A 5,634-nucleotide genomic window follows, 5' to 3' on the forward strand; every position below is an offset into this window, starting at 1 on the left:
CCAGGCAGGTTTTCATTACAGCACTGGTGAATGACCAAGTAATCCAATGCTGGTTTTCAGCTGCCTTTTCACACTCGCAGTGTGCTGTTCAATTGTCTATCCACTCAAACCTGGTCAGCCTTTCATTTTCTTTTCCACAATATCAGACTTCAGAAATCATTGGAATCGCCAGTACAGAATGTTCCATTCATTCACTGCCAATCTGGAATTCATCTGAATCTGCACTCCAGGTAGGCTTTCATTACACCACTTATGAATGTCCAAGTAACACAATGTTGGTTTTCAGCGGTCTGTTCACACTCTAAGCCCTGCTTTTTACTGGGTATCCACACAACTGTGGTCAGCTCTTCATTTTCATGTCCAAACAATCCAGACTTGAGAAATCATTGCAATCTCCAGTACAGAATGTTCCATTCATTCACTGCGAATCTGGAATTCAACTGAATCTCCACTACCTGCAGATTTATCTTACACCACTTGTGAATGTCCAAGTAAAACAATGCTGGTTTTCAGAGGCCTGTTCATGTTCGCAGTCGTGCTGTTCAATTGGCTATCCACTCAACCTGTTTTGCTCCTCATTTTCCTGTGCACACAACCCAGCCTTCAGAAATCATTGTAATCTCCACTACAGGATGTTCCATTCATTCACTGGGAATCTGGAATTCATCTGAATCTGCACTCCACGCAGGCTTTCGTTACACCACTGCTGAAAGTCGAAGTAATGCAATACTGGTTTTCAGTGGTCTGTTCACATTCGAAGCCGAGGCTTTTTACAGGCTATCCACTCAACACTGGTCAGCTCTTCATTTTCGTGTCCCCACAATCCAGATTTCAGAAATCATTGCAATCTCCACTACAGAATGTTCCATTCATTCACTGCGAGTCTGGAGTTTATCTGATTCTCCACTCCCGCCTGGTTAACATTACACCACTTGTGAATGTCCAAGTAAGCCAATGCTGGTTTTCAGAGGCCTGTTCATACTCGCAGCCGTGCTGTTTAATTGACAATTCACTCCACCCTGTTCAGCTCTTCATTGTCCCACCACACTACCAGCCTTCAGAAATCTTTGTTATCTCCACTACAGAATGTTCCATTCATTCACTGCGAATCTGGAATTCATCTGACTCTCAACTCCACGCAGGTTTTCATTACACCACTGTTGAATGTCCAAGTAACCCAATGCTGGTTTTCAGCGGCCTGTTCATATTCGCAGCCCTGCTGTTTACTTGGCTATCGATTCAAGCCTGGTCAGCTCTTCATTTTCCTGTCCACACAACACAGGCTTCAGAAATCATTGGAATCTCCTCTACAGAATGTTCCATTCATTCACTGCGAATGTGGAATTCAACTGACTCTCCACTCCATGCAGGTTTTCCTTACACCACTGATGAATGTCCAAGTAACCCAATGCTGGTTTTCAGCTGCATGTTCACACTCGCAGCCATGCTATACAATTGGCTTTCCACTAAATCCTGATTAGTTCTTGATTTTCCTTCCACACGACCCAGCCTTCAGAAATCATTGGAATCTCCACTAGAGAATGTTCCATTCATTCACTGCGAATCTGGAATTCCTCTGAACCTCCACTCCCGGCAGGTTTTCGTTACACCACTGTTGAATGTCCAAGTAACCCAATGTTTTAAGTGTTTTCTTCACAAGCGCAGTGGTGCTGTTCAATTGGCTATCCACTCAACCCTGGCCAGCTCTACATTTTCCTGTCCACACCACAGAGACTGGAGAAATCATTGTTATCTCCACTACAGAATGTTCCATTCATTCACAGCGAATCTGGAATTCATCTGAATCTCCACTCCCGGCAGGTTTTCGTGACACCACTGGTAAATATCCAAGTAAGCCAATGCTGGTTTTAAGTGGCCTGCTCATACTCTCAGCCGTGCTGTTCAATTTGCTATCCACTCAACCCTCTTCAGCTCCATTTTCCTGTCCACATAACCCAAACTTCAGAAACAATTGGTATCTCCTCCACAGAATGTTCCATTCATTGACTGCAAATCTGAAATTCATCTAATTCTCAACTCCCGTCAGGTTTTCGTTACACCACTTGTGAATGTCCAATTAAGCCAAAGCTGGTTTTCAGTGGCCTGTTCTTACTACGAGACGTGCTGTTCATTTGGCTATCCATTCCACCCTGTTCAGCTCTACATTTTCGTGTCCACAAAACCCAGCCTTCAGAAATCATTGGAATCACCACTAGAGAATGTTCCATGCATTCACTGCGAATCTGGAATTCATCTGAATCTCCACTCCCGGCAGGTTTTCATTGCACCACTGCTGAATGTTCAAGTAACGCAATGATGGTTTTCAGCGGTCTATTCACACTCGAACCCGTGCTGTTCACGGTCTAGCGACTCAACACTGGTGAGTTCTTCTTTTTCCAGTTCAGACAATACAAACCTCAGAAACCATTGCAATCTACACTACAGAATGTTTCATTCATTCACGCGAATCTTGAATTCATCTTGTTCTCCACTCCCAGCAGGTTTTCGTTTCACCACTGGTGAATGTCCAAGCAACCCAAGGCTGGTTTCAGCTGCGTGTTAACACTCGCAGCCGTGCTGTTCAATTGGCTATCCAGTGAACGCTGGTTAGCTCTTGATTTTCCTTCCACACACCGAGCCTTCAGAAATCATTCTTATCTCCACTTCAGAATGTTCCATTCGTTCCCTGCGAATCTGGAATTCCTCTGACTCTCCACACCAGGCAGATTTTCCTAACAACACTGGTGAATGACCAGGTAATCCAATGCTGGTTTTCAGCGGCTGTTCACACTCACAGCCTTGCTGTTCAATTGGCAATCCAGTCAAACCTAGTCAGCTCTTCATTTTCCTGTCCACACAACCCAGCGTTCAGAAATCATTGGAATCTCTACTACAGAAATTTCCATTCATTCACTGTGAATCTGGAAATAATCTGAATCTGCATTCCAGGAAGGCTTTCGTTACACCACTGATGAATGTCCAAGTAATGCAATGCTGCTTCTTACTGGTCTGTTCACACTCGAAACCGTGCTGTTCATTGGCTATCCACTCAATATCGGTCAGCTCTTCAATATCCTGTCCAGACTATCCAGATTTCTAAATGTTGGCAATCACCACTACAGAATGTTCCATTCAATCACGCGAATCTGGAATTCATCAGAGTCTCCAATCCTGGAAGGTTTTCGTGACACCACTGGTAAATGTCCAAGGAAGACAATGCTGGTTTTAAGCCGCCTGCTAACACACTCAGCCGTGCTGTTCATTTGGCTATCCACCCAACCCTATTCAGCTCTACATTTTCCTGTCCACAAAACCCAGCCTTCAGAAATCATTGGAATCACCACTAGAGAATGTTCCATTCATTCACTGCGAATCTGGAATTCATCTGAACCTCCACTCCTGGCAGGTTTTCGTTACGCCACTGGTGAATGTCCAAGTAACTCAATACTGGTTTTCAGAGGCATGTTCAACTCGCAGAAGTGCTGTTCACTGGGCTATCCACTCAATATTGGTCAGCTCTTCATTTTCCTCTCCACACAAACCAGCCTTCAGAAATCATTGGGATCTCCACTACAGACTGTTCCATTCATTCACTGCGATTCTGCAATTCATCTGACTCCGCTCCAGGCAGGTTTTCATTACAGCACTGGTGAATGACCAAGTAATCCAATGCTGGTTTTCAGCTGCCTTTTCACACTCGCAGTGTGCTGTTCAATTGTCTATCCACTCAAACCTGGTCAGCCTTTCATTTTCTTTTCCACAATATCAGACTTCAGAAATCATTGGAATCGCCAGTACAGAATGTTCCATTCATTCACTGCCAATCTGGAATTCATCTGAATCTGCACTCCAGGTAGGCTTTCATTACACCACTTATGAATGTCCAAGTAACACAATGCTGGTTTTCAGCGGTCTGTTCACACTCTAAGCCCTGCTTTTTACTGGGTATCCACACAACTGTGGTCAGCTCTTCATTTTCATGTCCAAACAATCCAGACTTGAGAAATCATTGCAATCTCCAGTACAGAATGTTCCATTCATTCACTGCGAATCTGGAATTCAACTGAATCTCCACTACCTGCAGATTTATCTTACACCACTTGTGAATGTCCAGGTAAAACAATGCTGGTTTTCAGAGGCCTGTTCATGTTCGCAGTCGTGCTGTTCAATTGGCTATCCACTCAACCTGTTTTGCTCCTCATTTTCCTGTGCACACAACCCAGCCTTCAGAAATCATTGTAATCTCCACTACAGGATGTTCCATTCATTCACTGGGAATCTGGAATTCATCTGAATCTGCACTCCACGCAGGCTTTCGTTACACCACTGCTGAAAGTCGAAGTAATGCAATACTGGTTTTCAGTGGTCTGTTCACATTCGAAGCCGAGGCTTTTTACAGGCTATCCACTCAACACTGGTCAGCTCTTCATTTTCGTGTCCCCACAATCCAGATTTCAGAAATCATTGCAATCTCCACTACAGAATGTTCCATTCATTCACTGCGAGTCTGGAGTTTATCTGATTCTCCACTCCCGCCTGGTTAACATTACACCACTTGTGAATGTCCAAGTAAGCCAATGCTGGTTTTCAGAGGCCTGTTCATACTCGCAGCCGTGCTGTTTAATTGACAATTCACTCCACCCTGTTCAGCTCTTCATTGTCCCACCACACTACCAGCCTTCAGAAATCTTTGTTATCTCCACTACAGAATGTTCCATTCATTCACTGCGAATCTGGAATTCATCTGACTCTCAACTCCACGCAGGTTTTCATTACACCACTGTTGAATGTCCAAGTAACCCAATGCTGGTTTTCAGCGGCCTGTTCAAATTCGCAGCCCTGCTGTTTACTTGGCTATCGATTCAAGCCTGGTCAGCTCTTCATTTTCCTGTCCACACAACACAGGCTTCAGAAATCATTGGAATCTCCTCTACAGAATGTTCCATTCATTCACTGCGAATGTGGAATTCAACTGACTCTCCACTCCATGCAGGTTTTCCTTACACCACTGATGAATGTCCAAGTAACCCAATGCTGGTTTTCAGCTGCATGTTCACACTCGCAGCCATGCTATACAATTGGCTTTCCACTAAATCCTGATTAGTTCTTGATTTTCCTTCCACACGACCCAGCCTTCAGAAATCATTGGAATCTCCACTAGAGAATGTTCCATTCATTCACTGCGAATCTGGAATTCCTCTGAACCTCCACTCCCGGCAGGTTTTCGTTACACCACTGTTGAATGTCCAAGTAACCCAATGTTTTAAGTGTTTTCTTCACAAGCGCAGTGGTGCTGTTCAATTGGCTATCCACTCAACCCTGGCCAGCTCTACATTTTCCTGTCCACACCACAGAGACTGGAGAAATCATTGTTATCTCCACTACAGAATGTTCCATTCATTCACAGCGAATCTGGAATTCATCTGAATCTCCACTCCCGGCAGGTTTTCGTGACACCACTGGTAAATATCCAAGTAAGCCAATGCTGGTTTTAAGTGGCCTGCTCATACTCTCAGCCGTGCTGTTCAATTTGCTATCCACTCAACCCTCTTCAGCTCCATTTTCCTGTCCACATAACCCAAACTTCAGAAACAATTGGTATCTCCTCCACAGAATGTTCCATTCATTGACTGC

This window comes from Sorex fumeus, unplaced genomic scaffold (genome assembly GCF_029834395.1).
Source record: "Sorex fumeus unplaced genomic scaffold, SorFum_2.1 ptg000116l, whole genome shotgun sequence".
Taxonomy (NCBI): Eukaryota; Metazoa; Chordata; class Mammalia; order Eulipotyphla; family Soricidae; genus Sorex; species Sorex fumeus.